Below are 23,983 nucleotides of genomic sequence, written 5' to 3'. Positions count from 1 at the left end.
AAAGAATGCATTTATGCGCACATGTAGGTCATGCAGAGGGGAGAAAAAGGAATAGTCTAGTTCCCCCAGATGGTGCAAGTGCCATGAGTGAACTAGCCCCCACTCCGTCTGCCAGTCAGAAAACATGCAAGCCATTCTGGTTGTCGGAGAATCCCTCAGCGGGTGGTGGGAACAATCGAGTATGGGGTTCGCTATGCAATTGTATTCCCCAGCAGGATGATGGAACCCACTAGGTGGGGGGGGCAGATCTCTCAAAAGCTAAGAATCAGGGAACCCCTGGGTGTATCCACACAATGACTCCTCTCGCATAGACCAGGTAGGCAGTATAATAAGATTGCCCATTCCACCTGTGCTGCATTGCTCTTTTGCTATCAGGTGGTTTTCTTGCAGGAGCGCTGTTTGAACCCCTCACTTATTAAGATAGAGGAAGACGTTGTACCTCTTGGCCATGGTACTTATCCCCCTGAAATTACAAGATTTAACTTTGTAGGCCATGGGGGATGTCTTTTTGTGTAATAGAAGCACGTCAGTTGACATCACTGTTCCTCTATTTGTCAGACATGGGGAACCACCCAACACCCATAGAGCAAGGAGTTTCTCCGAAGAGCATGATCCATACTTTCCCCCTCATCAAACAAACAACAAACTTACCAACTCCCACACCCAAGGACAAGTAGGCTAGTACCCCCCATCCAAGCTGTCAGCCAAAATACAGGCACTTGTGGATGTACCTACCTTAACCGTAAACAAAAAAGGGAACTAGTGGTTATCTCAAAGCACCTCACCCAGCTCTCATCCATCCGACTAAAGGGAGAAGGAGTAATTACAATGCCAGGGGGCTCATATGATATCAATTTGACGTCTCACAAACATCAGATAACTCCACCCAATCATCACACACAAGTCTTACACTGTATTATCCGCTTTATATAAGTTTGTCTTCTATTCCAGGAGTCGTTGTCTGGCTTTTCAGATGAATTGGTGCCATATTCAAATCCAAGTCATGGGCATACTCCTGGCCCGTCAAGGTAAACAAGCTTCTTCCACTCCTGCTCATTTCTGTTCACCACTCGATGTTGCTCCAATTGGGTCTCCTCTCCCAAAGGGGCCCCCCTGTGGGTGCCCCATCTCAGTACCTTCGCTTCTCCCATTTGGGTGTGCTTTTCCGGGACTTCTGGCTAGGGCCAGCCTGTGGGTTCATCTCAATCCAATACACACCTTTTGCGGGGTCTGTAAGAACTGCACTCCCTCCTGCATCACAACTATTAGTCTGGCTGGGAATAGCATGGCATAGTACAAGCCATCTGGTGGAGGCGTCATTTGGCATTATGGACTGTAGAGTGCCGCTTTTGTACTTCCTTCGTGAAGTCCAGAAATATAATTATTTTGCTATTGTCCACTGTAATGTCCCCTTTCTTCCTGGTTTAGTGTAGCATGTGATCACGGTCCCTGTAATGTAAGAGTCAGGCACCCACTGGCCGTGGGGTACGCCAGTGAAGGGGGCAGAGCGGGAACAGTGTATGCCCTCTTCAGGGTGAAAGACGGAGGAAGGCTCTCTAGGGCGACCTCCTTGCGCAACCATCATTCCAGGTAAGTAAGCATCTCCCCCCCCTCTGCGCTGGGGAAGCAATAGTACACAAATATTGTTCCTCCGTGATCTATTTTCAGCATCTTCCACTTTGATCTCCAGAGCCCGAACTTTATCCTCCATAGTTGTGTGCCTTTCATGCATCACTTTCATATCTGAGGAGATGTCTATTATTGTTTTCTCCGTTGTTGTGACCCGTTCTACCAGGCGTTGGTGGTCATACTTCTGGATGCTCAAAGCCATCCCCAATGCATCTATCATTTGATTTCAAGTGCTTCTGTGGAAGCAGTGGTGCCCTGTAGGATTTCCTGTAGAGTGGACCTCTCCTGGGGTGCCACCTGTGGTGTTGACATTGTATCAGCAAATGCACATTCAGTCACAGCTCTTGGGACTGGCACTTCCTTCTGGTGGCTTTACGATAGCAAATCACAGATGGGTGGTGTGATACACCTTGAGAGTTCTCCTGCCTCTCCAGCCTGGGCCCAGTGATGTTCCCGTACAATGAGAGCAGCTGGAGTGATATCTAGGTCACTTCTCCCAGCTGCCAGGGCAGCGGAGAAGCTTGGGCAGTGCTCACAATCCGCTCTGTGTCGATGGCCAAGCCTCACAGTGGGCCACAAAAACCCATTCCTTATGCAATGCGAGTGAGCAACCAGGGCCTTCCCCCTGAAGTGGCAGTTCACAGGCCATCCCCACAGGGCCAGTGAGACAGTCAGCAGTGCAATGGTGACAGTTTACAGGGTCGGGGCTCCCAGTGGGTTACTCAAGTTACTGTGATCTTCCGGGTGCCACTGCAGGGATGTAGCAATGCAGGGTACAGTGCCTGCTTCACTCTTGTATTCTGAGTGCCAAGGCAAACTCAAGTGTCAGCGCTGCACAGCCCCCAGGGTTGGGGTGCTATGTGTCTCCCTGCCGTGGATATATGTGTAGAGATCAGGCCCAATTGTCAAACAGCACTCCCCAGGGCCTAGCAGTGGTTCCTCCTTCCAGTCAGTTAGTTATTTTGTTTGCCTGCATATATCTCTTGCCAGCCTTTGCTGCTTAATAGACATGCAGAGGAAATCGCACTCACCGCTCCAGGGTCCTAGCGCAATATCACGGTTTGGGGGCCGTGTGCAATGCAACACTCCCCAGGGCACTGAGGGGCCGCCATGATTTTGTGACTTGTTGCTTTCTTCTGCCCTCTTCCCCCCGCTGTAAGCCAGTGAACAGCAGCCATTATTTTCTCCAGCACCTCAGGGGGTTTAGGGGCCTGTTACATTTCCTGGAGCCCAAATCTGATGTTTTTCCCTGTGAGAGAGGTGATTAAGTAACCTTCTTTGAGTCTCTTCCATCTGGCGGCGCAACCCACAGGGCCTGGGTCTCAGCTCCCCCAGGCTCCAGCTCTCCCTTCGCAATTTCCAGATGCGCTACAGAGCTCTCTTAACCAGCTCCGCCCGGTGCGCCTGTGACTCAGACCAGTCGAGAGTCTCAACAGCCCCCGACAATCTGTCCCCACCCCTAACTCACTGGCCATGAGAGCTCTGGCATGTGGGGCCTTCCCCCATGGTTCCTATCGTACTTGATTTAGCCATTTTTCAGTTCGTGCCTGGGTGTTAGTTCGGCGTCTGAAATGCTGCGGCTGCCATCTTGGTTTTGCCACCTCGTGGAAGTCGCAATAAATTGCACAGTTTCTCGCTCCAGCTTCGCGGAGCACCCGAAACCAGTGGTGTTAGGGAGGCCGTCTGATAAGTTTGGGGCCCCCGGTATCTAAACAATCAGAGGATGTTGAATGGAGGATTGCTGGGCAGGAGCTCCGAAATCTGTGACATACGGCATCAACGTTTGGCTACGCCCTTCTGCACCAGAAACCTCTCTTGCAGATTCTCATTGTCTTTTCGAACAAAGCAGCACTTAAACCAAAAAAACTCCAAACTTTTCATACATGTATATTACATGTTCTGGTGCTTCTTGCTTGAATGGGCATCCAATTGCCGCTAGTCTGAATGAGAACTTCCTGGCATGTGTAAAGGCATCATATGCAACATGTTGTACATTAGAGAAAATGAATATATATTGGGATTATAATCAAATCTGACATTGGCAAAGTTTTGTAGCCGCGATTAGATATTGTATCTATACAACTCATTTACCTGTCTCACAAATTGTTCATGTCTGTCAGTATGTTTTGGCAACAAGTCAAAATAACTATCTGCACACTATTTTTCCACTTATTCTTTCAAACTGTGAGATTCTTCTACCTGGGAATTAATGTCTCACATCTCCTCTGTCTCTTTCATTACCATGACAAAATAAACAATTATCGTGCCAGACAACCCACAGCACTAGCGGTATAACGTCATGCCAATGGCAAATGAATGCTATGCATAATGCATAGTGATTTGATTTCCCATCAGCTCCAGCCTCATTGACTGGTGCTCTCTGGAAAAATGTCCACTCAAACAACTAACCATCTTCATTATGAGCTGGAATTAAATGTGCTGAACCACAATTTTTGAAGAGGCTAGCCACTGCCTGGCCTTTTTCCCACCTCTAATATTCTGGGTACACATTGATTGGTAACTGTAATCACGCAATGAGACTCCCACACCTAAGATTTCCTTTTTATCTGGGTTTTATTAGTAGTGTTCGTAGGGCTAAAGTAAGTGCCCCGGAGCAAATAAAAAAAATTAGAAGGGAAGGGGGGAACAAAACGAGGTCAAAGCAGTAGAAGGTGGCGCACTTCGGGATCAACAGAGTTGGGTCTTTGGTGGTCTTCTTCTCCGGAATCTGGTTGTAGACCCCTCTCTGTTGTAGGCTCTCTTCCCCTCGGGATAAAGAAGATGGGATCAGTTTTAGAACGGGTACTCCTTAGTAGTTTCTCCGTCACCACACCTATTTTTTTGTGCACTATTTTGGGTCAGACTGTGTCTAGTGCTACCTTGAACATACCAGTAATAGGGCTGTGTGAGGCTTGACTGGGCTCACCCTTTTACAATCCTGGTCATGCCCTGTGACATTCCCAAGTACTGCAAAATGGGTACTTTCCTGGGGCCACAGCCCTCCAGGATCGTGGCAGGGGTCCCCTCAGTGTCCTCTCTTCCCTCTGGACTACTGGATGTGACCAGTGGCGGCTCCTCGTGGGAGTGCTGCGGGTGGTGTGCGGGGCGGGGGAGGGACAGGGTGGGGGGTAGTAAACTCCAGCATTAGGCCGAACGGAGTTCAGTTAATAAATAAATAAATAAAACGAATTTCATTGCACGCACTGCATTGTATCGATGCAATGCAGGGTGAGCAATGAAATTCGCCCGCCCGCAGCACTCTCACAAGGAGCCGCCACTGGATGTGACAGCATTATTGTGGTTCGTTCCTCCGTTGTGTAAGCGTGGGTTTTCCTGGCTTGTCCTGCCAAGCCTCTCCGTACTTGCTTCCGTGCTTTTGCTGGCTTTGATCTCTGCCTCGTTGTCTTCCCGACTCCCGCCGTCTTCTTCCTGTCCTCTCACCGGCCTTTCGCCTTCTTCGCTGCTCATTCATCGTTCTTCAGCCCACGTCACCTCCTGGCAGGCATTCATTGGCTCGCCGTTAGCTGTCATGTTGACGTATACGCCATTGGGCTGTTGGAGTCCCGTCCTTACGAGGTAACTGGTGTGGCCATCTTAGAATTGCAGGGGAGCCGGAGTGCCGGATTTCATTGCCTCCCTTCTAGGCTTGGACGCTCGGGCCATGTAGATAACAGACAACGGGAAAGAAAGTCTACGTTCCCTTGTAGTTTTCCTGGTACATGATATGTGTGGAAAGAGAAAGTTTGCACAGCTAGAAACCACCTCAATATTTTCAGGTTAGTCCTTTATGAGCAGCCAGCCATGTAAGAGGAACATGGTCAGTGAGAAGAATAAAAGATCGACCCAGTAAGTAATACTGAGGAGCTTCCATCACCCATTTTATGGCCAAGCATTCCTTCTCCATTGTGGAGTAGTGAACCTCCCTAGGACACAGTTTTGGGTTGAGAAACAGGACTGGCCACAGGTCCCTTTGTTGGTCCGGTTGGGAAAGGACAGCCCATAGGCTTCGACCGAAGGTGTCGATTTGAAGAACTAACAATTTATTGAAATCGGGGCATATTAGCAAGGTAGCATGAGAAAGAAGATATTTTAGCTGTTTTAAACTATTCTTTTGAGACACTGTCCAAGCTATTTTCACATTGGGGTGCTTTTGGGAGATGAGGTCAATGAGGGGACTGGCAATTTCTGAGAACTGGGGTATAAATCTGTGATAATAACCCACAAGGCCCAAAAAGGACTGGAATGTTTTTTGTTGTAGGACGGGGAATGTTTTGCATGGTATCCAGTTTATTGATTTGTGGTTTTATTGTCCCTGCGTCAATGGTATAAACTAGATACTCAATATGGTTGGTGGGAAGGGTTGTTTTTTTAGGGTAGCAGCCCGGATTGTTTCAGCATATCTAGAACCTGATGTAAGTGGCATAAGTTGGTTTCCCAATCGGGACTATAGACAACTATGTCATCTAGGTATGCAACAACGTAATCTTGGTGTGCCCTTAGTATGATGTCCATGAGCCTTTGAAAGGTGGCAGGAGCACCGTGGAGACCAAAGGGCATCACTTTGAAGTGATACAACCCTGAGGGGGTGGAGAAAGCAGTCTTTTTCCTGGCTGAATGTGAAAGCGGTATTTGCCAATATACTTTGATTAAATCAATTGTTGATATTACCATGCCCCCCCAACGTTTCAATTAGCTTGTCTACCCTTGGCATTGGATATGTGTCAAACTTAGAATGGGCGTTTAATTGGTGGAAGTCGATACAAAAACATATACTCCCATCTGGTTTTGGGACGAGTACCACAGGCGAACATCAGGCACTTTGGGATGGCTCTATTATGTCGCCCCTCAGCATTGTTTCTTATTTCTTATTCTACAGCCTGTTGTCGTGCCGCAGGGATTCTGTATGGTTTTAGTTTGACAACCCATCCCCTTTCAGTGACAATGTTGTGGGTGATCAGAGAGGTACACCCAGGATGACTAGAAACCAAGCCAGGAAAAAGATCTAATAGGTGGAGTATATGTTGTCTTTGTTCAGTAGTTACTTTGGGCCCCAGTTTTGGCAACTCTCCGGGTGAAGTCAGGGGAGGTTGTAAGAACATTTCTATGGGTTGAGTAAAGGTTAACTGATTTTTTTGTGTGCTATCTGGGTCATCTGTTATTTTTTTGTTTCTCCAATTTTTTTTACAAGCTAATATGGTAGATTTGAGCCACCCCGCGTTTCTTGTGCACGGCTAGCCTGTATGTCACTGGTGTCACTTTTTCCATTAATTGGTATGGTCCTGACCAAGTGGAAAGAAACTTCTTTTCGGAATTGGGAAGGAGGACGAGCACTTTGTCTTTGACTGCCAATTCCCTTAGTGTGAAGAACCAGAACCAATTGGGCCTGGCGGCGCAGGGTACGCCTTAATCTCCTGGGTTTCTCCTGCTCAGCTACACAGAGACACGGGACACTCTGTCGGCGTTAGAAGATCAGATTTATTTAGTTGCAGCTAGTACAGTTATCCTAGAAGTACACAAAGTAGGTTCTCAGGAGACTGCCACTTCACTCTGTGGAGCACAGGGTTTTATACTATATAAGGTTCGGACATATTAACAGAAAGCACTCCCAGAACACACAAGAAAGAGTCAATAAGGAAAGTTGGAAAACAGGAGAGAACCAATAGGAGAGATTGGAAAACAAAAGTGTCAGATGACTCGAAGAAACCTCTCTTCCAACTTTGTTTGTAACCCCTCCCTCAAGCTACAGACTCATAACTAACTTGCAGGTGGCGAGATACGTTTGTGTGTGTTGGAGGACAGTTGTGAAACGAGAGAATGCTAGCAGAAGACAGTAAAGGCCAGGGGATAAGATAAAGTCAGAAAAGAATGGTGTGAATCAATAGATAGTTGAGATGGGGATTAGGAAAGCCAGACAGGGATTAGTGTACTCGGTCATTCCTAACACCAGCTTTGTAAATAGAGGCAGAAAGCGTATTTCGACACTAGGTTGCAGAAAAAGCAGAATAGACTTTGCTCGCCGTGCTGCCTGAGTGATGGCAACAAAAAAATTGTGGCGGAGCACAAAATGGCGGGTCGATTTGATCGCGATTAGAAATCGAAGTTCCTCAGACCCTCCTTTTGCCAGAACTCAGGCAAGATAGACTCATGCTAATCTGAGTCAATGTCGATAGTCATGAGGTCATCAAGTTGTTACTGTAACATCATTCTTATGTTTTCTGTTACTTGTTGTTTGGGTTTTGGAATGCACATATTAGCACAAAGATCACAGATAGCGGGACCACAGTGCATACAAAGGCAACAGGAGAAAATATTGGTCAGAATTATACCAAGAAATGTCAATGCTTTCCAACCCCATTTGGACAGTAGTCCCCAAAACCACTCCGTAAAAGACCAATCTCCTTCGTCCTGGTGAATAGACTCAGAGATTATGTGCAACTTGGAGATAGCGTGGTATACTGTCGGAGCGTCATTAGGTATGAAAATACAGCAACTTGACCCAATCAATTTGCACACTCCACCACGATCTGCGAGAACAAAATCTAAGGCATCTCGATTTTGTAAGGTCATAAGACGATCCGCCTGTAGTTCTGCCGTGATGTTACTCAAGGCTCCTACAGTGATGTCTATTGTGGTCTCTACGACACGAACCAGTTGCCTTATATTTCTGCTGTTGGGCATTGGACCCCAAAAAGGAAGAAATCCTTTGAGGAAATCTCCTCCCTCTTGTCCTGCTGTGTCCTTCGAATCGATAATCCCTCTGCCGTATCTGTTTCGAGGATGGTTTGCAGAAGCGGTGTAAGTAGGGGGAAGAAGAAAGGCTATATAACAAGTACCGGAGAAACCCGTTGGTAACCATGTAGAAGCTCTGTTATAGCAAATGAAATAGGTGCCCTGAGATGGCACTAGAGGAGGCGAGTTCTGAGAGGAATAAATGTACGTATAGGAGCAGTTATTCCTTTGTATAGTGTCAGAAGAGAGATAGTTTATCTGTAAGCAGAAGTTGCCCTGATGTGGTATAGTCCAAATCGGTGAAGACTTTCCTTTCCTAACTTTATCACTAAGACTAGACATATATTGGGTGACATTCCAGTTAGTGTACGCCTTTCTTTCGTCAATGGAGATTTTACTATTTTCCATGATTTTAGCCATAGCTACCATTCCCTTAATCAAAGGACTATGACTAAAATCTGGATCGCTAACATGTGAACTAACCGATTGTCTGAATTTGCTTTGATAAGCATTGGAGAAGATGACGAAATAAGCCCAAGCAGAACCCTCATAAGAAAACGGGAGAACTAAATATGGCATTCCTTTCTCTGCGGTGTGTGGCATAAGTCCACACACCCAACAATCAGTTGTATTGACCACTAACTGATGCTGATGTAATAACTGGACAAAGGAATTGTTATAATATTCAGTTCTTCTAATGAGTTCATGTTGAGGAAGAGTGTTAAAGAGATGTGGAGAGACAGTTGAAGAAGACGAAAAAGAAGAAGGAGATATAACTTTTGGCTGCAGAGCATAAATAATCCAACCTATAAATGCCAAAACAATACACAACAATATAATAACACATAAAGTTATACTGAAACGACTGTACATTATTTTACAGGATTCTTTCTTCATATCTTCTTTTCTCTCTCTTTTGCCTAGTGTAGTTTCCATCTTACTAATGGATGCTCACGGCAATCTTCCTCAATCGCTAAATCACGATTGTGTACCGTCCTATGACACTGTAGGTCCTGCAGGCCTATTGCCACTACTCAGGTCGTGATTCAGACTCCTACCGTGACCCTGCAACCAGGATAGAATACTACACAAGAGCGAAAAGTCTTAAGAGTTCTTTGGTTTATGTCTTAAATTGTATCATTCCTTCCCAGGTACGCTTTGGTCTTGGAACAATATTCGTGGATTAGTCGTTTCTAAGCGACGATGTGGTGGTATTGCTTCCTGCAAAACGTCGTCGTCCTCTTTCTCAGACAGTGTCTCATTCAGGTGTGCATCACTAAAAGGCACGAATCGTGGAGTCTTTTCACTTTTACAGTCACCAACACCTCTACGAACCCATTGATCAAAGGGCAAAGGCACTTTCTTGCAATGCACACCGTGAATCCAATTTTCTTCCCCTCGACTTTAACTGCTGTTCTCGTGGTCAGCAAGACCATCCGGGGCTCCCGCCATCTGGGTTCCAAATTCCTTGTTTTCAGAAATTTTTTGATGCAGACCCAGTCACCTGGTCGGATGGAATGACCTGGGTTTGTGGAAGCCTCCGGCAGAGCACTCTGAACCTGTTGATGGAGAACACACAATTTAGTCGTGCGATCATGCAGATAGTCAATCAACATTGGATACGGCAAGTCTGAGTATTTCTTAGGGCGAGGGACTCCCCATACATTGGCTGGGCGTCCAAAACCACTTTGTAAGGGCTAAGTCCCAAACGAGAGTGTACTGCAGTTCTGGTGGATAGCAAGGCTAATGGCAAAGCATCGGGCCAATTGAGTCCTGTACTCGCTTGAAGCTTTGCTAGCTTTAACTTCAAGGTTCCATTCTAGCATTCTACTAAACCCGCTGATTGTGGATGATTTACCGTATGGAACTTTTGCTTGATACCGAGACCTGCACAAACTTTCTGCATGACTTGGCCAACAAATTCGCTCCCATTGTCACTCCAGACAATGCGCGGCAAATCAAACCTGGGGAAAAATTATTTTAGTAAAACTTTAGCTGTGGATAAAGCTGTGTTATCCTTTAGGGGGTATGCTTCTATCCATCTTGAAAAGGCGCATACTACCACCAGAACATATTTGAGGTTGTTGCATCGTTCCATGTGAATATAATCGATCTGCAACACCTCAAATGAATATGTCGGAGGGGCAAAGTGACCTGCTGGAGTTGGGGTTCCCTTTCCCGGATTGTACATCAGACAAACAATACAATGTTTCACTACATTGTCTGCGCACTTTGGGATTGTATCATTTTGCCACACTGGTGCCAGAAGCTTGCATATACCTTTCGCACTTAAGTAGGCTGGACCATGTGCCATAGTAACCACTGGGAGTACATAGGCATCCGGTAACAGCCAACGTTGATGTTCAGATAGTTCTACCCAACAACCCATCTCATCTAACATTCCTGTACTTTCTTTCCACTTGTTCAATTCCCTCTCTGAAGCCTCTTTCTGAATCGCTTTTACACTTTCTACTGTATTCTCATACATTCCTCTCTCTCTGACCCAATTCGCAGGACCTGCCACATACATTCGACTTGTAGAATCTCTTGCTGTCTTTTTCGCTATTTCATCTGCAAATGTATTTCCTCGACCAACATCATCTGTAATCTTTTTGTGTGCACTACACTTCACGATCGCTATTTGGGTGGGTAAGGCAAGTGATTCGAGGAGATCAGTCACTAATTGACCATGTTGTATTTTGGTGCCATGTGAGGTGAGAAAACCCCTTTCCTTCCAGAGACGCCCAAAGTTGAACGCTACACCAAAAGCATATTGGCTGTCAGTGTACACGTTCACTCTCTTCCCTTTCGACAATACACAGTCTCTTGTTAAAGCTATCAATTCTGCTGCTTGTGCTGAATTATGTCTAATACGTGCAGCTCCCACCACTGTGTGCAAAGTAGTCACAGCATAGGCTGAAACTGTATCTCCATTACGCATTTTAAAACAAGAATCGTCTACCCATAGAGTTCCATCCGGATTCTCTAATGGTGCATCTTTCAGGTCAATTCTTCCTTTCGTCTCTTCCTCAGTACAATCATGCCGTTCTTCAACACTTTCCTCATCTGGAAGGGGCAATAGAGTGGCTGGATTCAGGGTATTACATCGTTTGATGTGTACGTGACTAGACAACAGCGTCAGCTCGTATCCAGTTAGACGCACGCTCGTAAGATGCTGTGTTTTCGTTCTGTTTAGTAAGGTATCCACTGCATGTGGCACCATGACAATGAGAGTGTTATCCAACACCACTCCAGCAGACTGTCGGATAGAAATTGCTGCTGCTGCTGTCGCTTTGAGACAACTGGGCAATGCTTTAGCTACAGGATCCAACGTAGCCGAAAAATAGGCACATGGCCGCTGTTTGTCTCCAAATTGCTGTGTTAGAACTGACAATGCACAACCTTCTCTCTCATAAACATAGAGCGTAAAAGGCTTAGTGTAATCGGGGGTACCCAATACAGGAGCGGAACACAGAGCGGTACGTAAATCAGTGAAACTCTTTTGGCACTCATCAGTCCACGGAAGGGGCTGAGGCGTATCTTTTAAAGTAAGTGCCAACAAAGGTTTGGCTATTAGAGAGAAGTTAGGGATCCACTGTCTACAATAAGAGGTGATACCCAGAAAGGCACGTACCTCCCTTTGTGTGGATGGCACAGACATTCGCGTAATCGCCTGAATTCGTTCTGGTGTTAGTCGCCGTCCCTCCTTTGATAGGAGATGACCCAAATAGGTAACCTCTCGACAGACATATTGTAATTTAGAAGGTGAAACCTTATGATTCAGATCAAACAAATGGCGTAACAATGCAACAGTGACATCTTTACAAATCTCTTCTGAGTCAGCGGCTACTAACAAGTCATCCATATACTGGATGAGAGCAGCACCAGACAGCAAATAAAAAGTATCAAGATGACATTTTAAAGCTTGGCTGTAAATAGAGGGACTTTCACAATAGCCTTGAGGTGCGCGCTTAAACCGGAAGCTTCGGCCTCCAAGAGAGAAGCCAAAAATATCCCTACTCTCTTCTGCAATGGGGATACTAAAAAAGGCATTCTTTAGATCGATAACAGAGAACCAAGTCGCTGTGGAAGGTATCATTGTCAACAGAGCAGTGGGACTACGGGAAATTGTGGTACAACAATTTTGTTTACCTCCCGCAGATCAATTACGAAAAGATATACAGGTGGTTGAGAAGGATCAGTGCATTTCAGAACAGGAAGAATAGGACTATTGCATGTGTTACCTCTTGTTTCTTCAACCACACCCTTCTGGATCAAATCATGAATAATTTCCAAAAGCGCTTTTTCACCTTCAGTGGAAATTTTATACTGCGGGATGCACGGTAATTCAACATTGGGCTTGAGAGTGACAACGTAAGGTGGAATCTCAAGACAACCCACATCGTTTGGACCCGTGGCCCAAAGTGCTGCTGGAAGAGAAAGTAATTCAGGTGGAAACTGATCTTTGGACAAATATATTGGAGAGATCAATTTCTGTCCCAAAGTAAGATGTACACCAGAAGGAGAACAATATATCGTAGCATGCATTCTTTTCAATAGGTCTAAACCCAACAGATTCTCACCGCAACCATTCGTCAACAGAAGTGGAGCTTCCAAGTCATAAGGGCCAACTGAAATAGGCAAAGGGCAAGAAACTGGGTTGCGAACAGGGGCGCCAGAGAAACCTACAGAAACATTCGTTAAGCCAGACAAAGGTGCCCCAAGGAGTTTAGAATGAATGATAGAACTTCTCATCGCCCCAGTATCTAGAAGAAATGGCTCTGAAACACCCATCGCAGTGACGTTAACATAAGGTCCATTCTGATCTACTGGAATCGACACAACTCCCTTACTTTGTCCATGGCTGTCCTAGTTGGCATGAAGACTCTCATTTCCGTTTTCAACATAATAATCTTCATTATAATATTGCGTAGACCTAACATTTTGCTGATCAAAACAGTTCACAAAATTGGGAGAAGGAAGGGTACGCTGTTCTTGAGTCAACATACCCCGACCTCTGCCTCTGTTTGCTGACTGGAGGCCAGCACGACCTCGTGGAGCAGATAACGCTCTATTTCCCTGCAATAAAACCGGACAACTGTTCTTAAAATGACCTTCCTCTCTACAATAGGCACATTGATTAGGTCCCAACAAGGGTCGTGGAATGTAGGGCTCAGGTTTTTGATACAACCTCTGAAACTGCGGAGGTTGTTGAAACTGAGGCTGGACATAGCGAGAGCAAGAGCTTGTTGCAAGAGAACCTTCGTTTTTAATTCTTTCGTCTTTTTCTCTTGCTTTTCTTTCTCTTCTTTATCTCTGTTTTCGTAATATTGTGCAGTAGCCAATATCTGGGCAGAAGAAGAAACAGCCCATGAACTTTCAGAATCTTTTAATTTGTGTGACAGCTCGGGAAGCAAATTGAATACGAATTTGTCCACAAATAATCGCTGTCCACCTTCTGTAGCCATATCTTGACCACTGTGATCAATAAAGGTCTCTTCGAAACGAGTGAAGAAATCAGAGACACTTTCATCTTTCTTTTGCTTGCATGCTTATCCCAATTAACTTTCAATGCAGGCATCATAGTTTTCATTAATGTAATAATCCTACCAGGGAGTTCGGAAATCAAAGCTTCAGGCTTTGCACCACCCACTTGATCTCTATCTGTAGTAGTTATAACATCCCAAGTAGCTCCTAGTTCCTGCGCGTGATCCTCTCTACGAATCTTAGCCCATATTGTCTGTGGGACTACATTTCCCATTAACATGTCGATATCAGCTAAATTCATGATGCAAGCATCAACTGTCTGTGATAATTCTTTGTAATAACCTGCAGGGTTCTTAAGAGGATCTGGTAGAGTCTGCTTAAGAGCCAAGACTTCAGATCGTTTCCATGGAACATGTACCCATATATGTTGAAAATGAGCAGGAATAGCTGCATTAGCACCTACTGCCGCAACCTCTTCCTTCCATACTGGAGGAACCTCTCTCATGGGATAGTTTTTCGACGTCAGTCTAACCGACGGATCAGAATCAAGAAAAGTCTGAGAGAACAACAAGGATCTATAAGAAATAAGTGTCCTTATAGCTCTCTCAACCTTGGAACCCACAACAAGTCCTTTATCAAAATCGGCCTGAACATCTAACAGGTCTTGTGAGATCGGACTCGAACTCACATCTTCCCATTCTTTAATGAGAGTGTCGCACATTACATTAAAAACATATCTTTGCGTAGGCGCATTCCATTGCGAGAAGGTAGGCATGATAACAAGCACACTGTATTGTGGACCCTTCTTGATCCATTTTCGTGCGAGAGAGTCCAACTTCTCTCGTTCTTCAAAATCTGGGAACTGACTACGAGACTGTCTTCGAGCAAAAGCCGGAGACACACTTAAAGCTCCAAAGAAAGGAGATAGAATACCAGTAACAGTGTCTGTGAGACGCTTACGCACAGACGGAGAAATAGGCATAAGAATTGGAGACAAAGTATTAGGAGAACTGACAGGAGGAGAACTGATAATTGCAGGAGGAGCAGAAGGCAAAGGAGATCTAAGATCAGGAGATGAGGGCAAAGAACTTAAAGTTAATGGTAAAACCGGCAAGGGCGGTAATACTGGAGGAGTCAAATGCGGAAGAGCCGGAACAGGTGGAGGTACCGCTGGTGGCTGGGCAGGCTGTAAAGGCTGAGGTGCATTGGCACTTTGTACATAGGGCGGAGGCAACCTCAATAAATTAGGGGATCTTCTTCTATATCTTTTTTATTTTCAGAGGGGGAAACAGGCAACATCGGATAGCATTTATCTATTGCCATGCGATGCTGTCTCTCTGAAATTTCAGTCGCATTGTCAATTTCACCGTCTTTAAACTGTTGGGCAGCCTGTATAATCGTCATGCCCTGTGCTTTTCTATCTCGTTTTGCTTGTTTATTTTCTTTCTGTTTGGCTTCCTTACGCCAAAGGCGGAGTGAGTCAAACATTGCCGGCCGGGCTTTTCTTTTGAATAAAACTGCTTCCAAATTATCTAACACATAAGAATCAATCTACCATTTTCTGGCCATTTTAGAACACCATCTTTCTTTGTGTATCGGGTCCATGTCTCATTAAAGGCAATGGGGCCAATACCATGTTTTTAATAGAGCTCATATGTGGGAGTTCCAACCGAAGGAATCGGACAAGAGTCCTCAAGTCGGGAATCCCTATTACAACCAAGACAACAAATTCTTCCAAACTTAGTCAGACCAGGCATCTCGCGATATTTCCTGTCTGTTCACAAACTTCAAGGGAGTAAAACTCAGTTTACGCAGCACAAATGCACTTACCCTCGGCTTTGTTTATTGCAATAGACAAATCTAAGTACCAAAGAAAAAACAAAGAACCAAATTGTGGGCGCGACCCACGAAGATAATTAACTAAGGACGTCTTCTTCCACCAACAGAGGCCCGTCTATCGTCTCGCCTTACCATACATCATCAAAGGAAGGGCCAAAGCAGGGCGGCAGTCAGGGCAGTGGTCATCAGTAGCCGTCAGGAAGGAGTAACCGCGCTGCAAAAGACCTTCGGACCACTTTCGACATACAGGGGTCGCTTAATGTGGCTCGCGAACCCTCCGGAATTTTCTTGCGGGGTTCCTCACGACCTTCAGGCGGAACCGGTACCACTGAAGCCGCCCCACGTTGGGCGCCAGTTGAAGAACCAGAACCAATTGGGCCTGGCGGCGCAGGGTACGCCTTAATCTCCTGGGTTTCTCCTGCTCAGCTACACAGAGACACAGGACACTCTGTCGGCGTTAGAAGATCAGATTTATTTAGCTGCAGCTAGTACAGTTATCCTAGAAGTACACAAAGTAGGTTCTCAGGAGACTGCCACTTCACTCTGTGGCGCACAGGGTTTTATACTATATAAGGTTCGGACATATTAACAGAAAGCACTCCCAGAACACACAAGAAAGAGTCACTAAGGAAAGTTGGAAAACAGGAGAGAACCAATAGGAGAGATTGGAAAACAAAAGTGTCAGATGACTCGAAGAAACCTCTCTTCCAACTTTGTTTGTCACCCCTCCCTCAAGCTACAGACTCATAACTAACTTGCAGGTGGCGAGATAAGTTTGTGTGTGTTGGAGGACAGTTGTGAAACGAGAGAATGCTAGCAGAAGACGGTGAAGGCCAGGGGATAAGATAAAGTCAGAAAAGAATGGTGTGAATCAATAGATAGTTGAGACGGGGATTAGGAAAGCCAGACAGGGATTAGTGTACTCGGTCAGTCCTAACACCAGCTTTGTAAATAGAGGCAGAAAGCATATTTCGACACTAGGTTGCAGAATAGACTTTGCTCGCCGTGCTGCCTGAGTGATGGCAACATAAAAATGGCGGCGGAGCACAAAATGGCGGGTCGATTCCATCGCGATTAGAAATCGAAGTGCCTCAAGTGTACTTCCCCTATCATATAGGTCTTTTTGTTTATCCTGACCTTTTTCTAGGTTGTTGTATACCTCCTCCCACAAAGAGGCTAAGGTTTCCTTTAAGGATTCACTATTGGCCAGAAGGGCTTTCCCTCTTCCTCCCCCTCAGACCATTGCTCGGCTGCCATATCAAGCAGAGTTCTGGGTTTTCTGCCCAACAACAGTTTGAAGGGGGTGAAAACAGTGTATTTCTCCATGTGCATTCTAATAGCAAACAGCACAAGGGGTAATTTCCGGTCGTTAATCCCACCGTTTTTGGTAACTAGCTGTTTTAACATTGTCTTACTAGTTTTATTTTACCTTTCCACCAGTCCGTCTGTTTGTGGGTGGTATACAGCGGTACGGATATGGTGCACCCCCAAAAGTTGACATACCTCTTTCATCAGTCAGGACATAAACGGGGTACCCAGGACAGTTCAAATTTCATGCAGGAGCCCCACCCGTGAAAAAAAGAGATCATGGCATGTGCCACTGAAGATTTTGTCATTGACAAGGGGTATAACTTTGGTGTATGGATGGCATAGTCCACGAATACCAATATGTATTGGTGTCCACGTGCCGACGGGTGTAGAGGTCCCAGTAAATCCATCCCGACCCTCTGGAATGGAATCTCAATGACAAGAAGGGGACATAATGGAGCTTTCTGTATACCAGAAGGATTTATGAGTGACATCTAGGACAAGCAGCAAAATATCTGGTGACCTCCCTGTAGACTGCTGGCCAATAGAAGTGTTCAAGGAGGTGTATAAGGGTGTGTTCTTGCTCGTAGAGCCCCCCATGTTGCTATGGGTGAGCAGTAGTACTTGAGGACGGAATGCAAGGGGTACCAACAGCTGTTCTGTCTTATGCGGCGGTGCCCCCGTTACTCTATACAGTATACCCCTTTTAACACACCAAAAAATGGCCCACCTTCCTGTTGAACATGCTCCTAGGCATGAAGCAGCATCCTCTCAGCCTTCTGGGCGGTTCTGAAACTCCTTGAAGGAGTTGGGGCCTCGTCTGATGAGATAAAATAGCTAAAAGGGGTTTGTGACAATAACTGATACTATTCTTTGTCCCTCCCTTTCTCTGTTTTTGAATTCTTTCCTGGGAAAGTATCTCTTTCAACTGTAGAAAAAGGGGCTTCTTTAAACCACCCAGTTACTCTATTCTGTTTGGCCGTCCCAACCAAATAATCATTAAAGCGAGGACGGTCTGTCCCTAATAACACCTTTTCTTCCAGGAAGGGAACCACCCCGACTTTACGTACCTGAGGTTCTCTGTTTATCTCCAATAGAACGTCTGCTAAGGGATAAGAGTAGATAGCCTCATGTACACATGATACCCGCACTACTTCCTTATCTCTAATTTGTGCTAAGGGTATAAGGTCCCTACTGATTATCGTGTGGTGACATCCTGTGTAGAGAAGAGTATCCAAAGGTCTACCATTAAGAAGTATTATTTTTTGTGAAACCTCTTTCCATGGGCTCTGTGGCTTCGGGCTTTAGGGGGCACTGACGGGCTATGTGTCCCCACTCAGCACAACAAAAACATTGGGGACCTTGCATGTGGGAAGGGTTATTGGGAGTGGATTTTGACCTGGGGCTGTTCTGGCAAAGGAAGGTTTCAGCAAAACACACAAGATGATGTACGGAATGTTGCACATTGGCAAAACATTCACCCCCAGTCACAGATCTGGGTTTAATCCATCGTTATTTTGCTCACCACGCCACCCCAGTTCAGACATGGCCATGTGCAAATCAGTCTTGACCCTGTGCCTCATGGGAACAGTCCCGCCCGAACTGCCAAGCCATGTCTTCCCTGCACCGGAATCAAGCATCCTAGGACCGGTTTTGGGGTTTCACCCCTCTTCAGCCAGGATAGCTTGACTTCAGTGGCGTAGTGAGCACAGGACCCATGTCTGGGCATACCCTTCCCACATAGGGCGAACAGCAAAACACACAAGATGATGGACGGTTTTATCCTGTGGACGCTGTACCTTGCTGGCCTACTTTTACTAAGGTTGAGGCAGGTCTTTGGGGGTGAAGTCTAAACTTTGGGGACCAATGGAAATTACAAGCTAGTTCAATAGTGGTAGGAACAGTTAAGTTAGGATGTAGTTTTACCCAGGTCCAGCCGTTAGTGGGTAGGGCTTCCAGATATTGCTCTAAGTAGATCTGTTCAGTAACTTCCTCTACACTTTTTATACTGGTCTGAAGCCAGCGGTTTCTGAGGCCCTAATATGGTAATATAGTGCTTCGGGGTTGACTCCTATTGTCCACTTCTCTTTACAAAAGTGAGCCCTATAGTATTCCGGGTCAAAACCAAGTCTTTCTAAAATGTCCTTTTTGATCTCAAGGTCTGGTGTTACCCCAGCTGGATTGGCTGCTTGATAAGCCGCCAGGAGTTTTCCTGACTAGAGTGAGGCAATATACTGGCCCCACCTCTCGGGAGGCCACGTAACAGTAGAGGCTACTTTTTAAAAGTTTGTGGGGAAAAAACAGGATCATCCCCTCCCTGAAAGTTCTGCAGAACAGTTCCTGGGACTGTAAGGTGTACCCAGGCGCTGGATATGTCTTGCTAACTAAAAGTTTAACTCTTAATCTACAGTTTTTATTACTACTGATGGAGCAAGGTTTAGTGGAAAAGAAACTCGTTTAATTTACTAACAAAGTTACTAATCATGTTTCGTGAATAACTAATACGCACCACATGAAAACGCGGGTTAGTGAAGCTTGCTTATGTGTGTACTAATGTGGATGACAATGAAGACGGAGTAATACCGCTTTAAACAGGGAACTGTTGTGCGCATGCGTCAACTGCATCTACGCAGTATGAGGAACTAACGCTAGGAGGGAAATTCGGACGCATGAGCAGAAGATACTAAAATGGAGTCTTGAAGACTCGCGTGCATGGCATCTGCTTGCTTGAAACGAAAATAAGCTATTTAACTAATGCTAATGCGGGAAAAGTTTTAATACATAAAGGGTAATGGAGTAGAGGTGGATGGTATACAGTGCAACCACTTTATTTGTGAATTTAATATTTGTCTTTTTGAATTTATCACTAGTGCTTATTTGATCCTGTTTTGCATAACTGAATTGAATGAAGTGACATGAAGTCTGAGCTTGCCCACTGAGTGAAGCTGTGAAGGCCATGACTGAACATTTGAAAGGCAGCCAAGATTGGGTGTTACAAGCATGGGAACGGATGGTGAAGAGTTCAACGAAGAGGACTCCTATTCAGAATGTTATTAAATTGTTTCAAAGTGAACTAAAAGATGTATGAGAACTAAAATTTATGAATAAAAATTAAGGGGATGGGTTTGTGAAAAATAGTTGAACTGATTTAAAAGACATGTCTGCATGGTGTGATAGAGCTTCTCCCTTGCCTGACCAATCATATTCCGTATTTTTACGATATTGAAACTTTAGTGGGTGGAACATGAAGAACGAAAGGCATAATTAAAATAGCTTTAGTTAGTTAGTTAGACACCGATGGACACAGATGCTGTGAGACGTGGATGCTGTCTTTGTTGGGAGAGATGCTGTGAGATGCTGATGAAGAGCAGAATGCAGAACATTCTATCCTAATTTAATTGGGTTAGATCAGAAGATCGCTGAAGAATCTCAAGGAGAAAGAGAGTGTCAGAGAGGGGTGTGGCAAAATCGTCGATATTCTAGAGAGGTCATCTATCCCGTCTTGAATCCTGTCCTGAAGTCTTTGTTTCCTGACCTATCCTGGGGACCCTTACCAACCCTTTGGCCAGGTGGTTGGTGTTTCACACCATTCTTGGTAAATAAATAACTTCTCATTATTTGCAGATGTTCTTTTCTCTCTATCATCTTCCTTTCTGAACATTGATTATTGTTTGAGTCCAATGTAAATGTTGTTTGTGTTAAATGAATTGCATTTTCTCTCCTGAATGATGGTGACGGCACTGTAGTTTTGAAATGGTTCACATGCATTTAATTTAGATAAAGATTTAAAACTTACTTGAGTCTGTGGTTATTTACTTTAAATAAAAGAATAAGTTAGAGTTAGAGTTCATATATCACCATCAACTAGTTCAACTAATGGTCCATTGACCAGAGGAAAGAACTTCATGATCAGTGAAAGGTTAGTTAGGAGTATGAAAGAACTAATCCTAAACATTGTGAAAATTACAAACTTGACCCCAGCGGTTTTATGCACTGTGAGTTCATGGGCCCAGGTGAGTATATGGTAGTGGAGTATCTGTTGTTGTTGAACTGCTGGATCACCACCAATTACACAATGTAGTAAGCTGCAAATGTAAACGTACTAATTCAAAGCAACGGATTGTGACCCAACTTTTCACACACCTATGGGCAGATTTTCAAGGAAGTTACGCAACACAGCCAAGCACAAAAATGCTGCTCTGCATTATGTGACAGGAAGGGAGCAGGAGAGTGCCGTATCTGCTATATTATGGCTGCCTACCCCCTTCTCTCTAGTACCAGCGCTGATTTTACCTGTTGTGCGCCAAGCACACACCTTAGCGCCATAGTCTAGCATAGGCTTTGTACAGGAAATGTACCCTTCCTGCACAAAATGCTATGCCTAGACAAGTTCAAACACTTTTCCCACTTTGTATGTATGCTGCACAGTGCATCACACATGTAAAGTAGAAAAAGAATGAAGAAATGAAAACAATTCTCCTCTTAACGCTTCCCCCGCAGCTCCACAACTGAGTGCTGTCCCCTGAGCTCTCTGTTTGCATGGTGTTTTTGGCTCTTCTCTACCTGCAGGCTCCTGCCTGCACCTCATCCCTGGTGGTCCAGTGGGGGAGAACTCTGCTCTTCTGCTCTTCTGTCTCTACCTCTCTTTGCCTCTTTCCGTTTGTGCCCTCTTTTTCTCTTTCTTTCGTTTTGCCCTTCTGTTTCTTTTCACTTTTTCACTTCTCACTCTTCTCACTCTTTCCTTTGTTTTCCCCCTGCTGCTGCTGCCCCCACGCCCCTCCTCCTCCAGTGTATCCTTCCCTTACCTGCCACCCAGCTGAGCCCGCCCTCCCCCTGATCCCTACTTAATGGCGGCCGCACAACAGATACACTCAGCAGACGCCCCATTGGCACACCACTGGAATGCCAAAGGCAAGCCCGTCTGTGCCTGACCGTGACCTGTTCATGACCAGCACCTTAGACCCTGGTCCTCTGACCCCCCAACACTACAACTCCAGCGCCTTCCACCATCTCAACTTCGACGCAACAACAACTGCCAACTCTCTATGCCGAACACCACCCACGGTCCTCTCTCCTGTCTACACTGCTGCTGCACCCTCACTCACCTCCGTACCCAAGCAGAATTTCCCAACCTACCAGACATCACTCCTCACAAACCACTCAACTGCATCCTCCTCAATGTACGCTCCCTACACAAGCACGCCATAGAAATCTGGGACCTCCTCAACACCTACTCGCCCAACGTCGCCTTCCTCATGGAAACCTGGACCAAAGCCAACTCTGCAACTGACATCGTCACCGCCATTCCCGACAGATACAAGATTTTGCACAAGGACTGCCCCCATCCGTCCAGGAGGAGGCATCACTGTCGCTCACAAAAGCACCGTCCGCATGACACCCTCCCGGATGACACAAAGGGGCACATGCATCAAGGTAGGCTTTTGCGATTCCTTAATTGCGGTTATTAAGGAATCACAATTAAGGAATCGCTAAAAAAATAGCGATTCCTAAACATTCCTTAATTGCGACTCACAAATTGCGACTCGCAATTAAGGAATGGCTTCCCATTCATTCATATGGGTCTACAGGCCCAAAGAAATGAAGGGGAATTGCATGCCACATTTGCGAGTACCCAATAGTACACACAAATTGTGCATGCAATTTCTAGGGTGCAAGGGTGCCAAAAGGACGCCCTATTGCACCCCTGAAATTGTAATGTGAACACATGTTGCGCACACACATGCCCCAGGGGCATGTGTGTGTGTAACCAGGAACCTTGAAAAATTCACTTTATTGATGGTAATTTGCAGCCCCTATTTGCAATATCGCTATTTGCAATTTCATCGTGCATTTCATTCAGGGAATCACAATCTGCAATTTCCTAAATACAATCGCGACTAAGTAATCGCTATTTTTGTGACTTCTCAAATTGCGATTTTTGCAATTGGGATGATGGATCCCAAATGCAAAAATACTGGTTGCAAAGGGGCAGACGTTTGCAAATCTGCCCGTTTGCGACCGTTTTTTCACTTGATGCATGTGGCCCCATGACCCTTATAAAGCACCTGCACTTCCAGATCCAGACCAACCCCAAAATGATTCTCCACAGAACCCTCATCTATACCTTTACCGACACCATCACTGACCTCATCGTACCCCACGCCCTAGCATCCACAGACTATATCCTACTCGGAGACCTAAACTTCCACCTGGGTAACCACGATGACTCAAACTCTGCCTCACTCCTAGAGAAACTTGCCAACATAGGACTGAAACAACTAGTGAACGCCCCCATGCACACAGTAGGACACACACTCAACCCCTTTTTCACCAGAGGAAACAGCCTCTCCTACAGCCTCACCACGGAACTCCTCTGGACAGATCACCACTGCATCCACTCCTTCTTCAAAAAACACACCGTGCACAAGCACACACGCCGCCTCCACCACAGAAGCTGGAACAAATTCACCGAAGACCAGCTCACCTCCTCCCTCATCAGTACCCCACCACCGACTATGTCAAATGCAATCATAGCAGCATGCAACCTCCACCATTGGATCACGAACTGTGCCGACACACTCGCCCCCCTCAAGAAAGCCACCAGAAGACACATTAAGAAAGAAAGCTTTTTCACACCTGCACTCCAAGAATCCAGATGCTCCTGCAGACGAATCGAAAAGACACAGAGGAACAACAACACCCCAGAAACACACACCACCTACAAAGCAGCCACCACTGCATGCCACCAACTCATCAAATCCACAAGCAAGAAATCCCTCCAAGACAGAATCCTCACCAACACACACAACACCAAGGAACTCTTCTCCATCATCAAGGACCTCACTAAACCCTACAGCGAAACAGCAGATGTCCCCCCTCCAAGCCCTCTGCAACAGACTCAGCGCCTTCTTCCAGCACAAGATCGAGATGATCTACGACAACTTCGAAAACCAAGACCCCCTCACTGCTCCAGCTCCCTCTTCATGCAATG

Source organism: Triturus cristatus, chromosome 2_1 (assembly GCF_964204655.1).
Source record: "Triturus cristatus chromosome 2_1, aTriCri1.1, whole genome shotgun sequence".
Classification (NCBI taxonomy): Eukaryota; Metazoa; Chordata; class Amphibia; order Caudata; family Salamandridae; genus Triturus; species Triturus cristatus.
The sequence above is the reverse complement of the archived record's forward strand: the minus strand, read 5'-3'. Positions refer to the sequence as shown.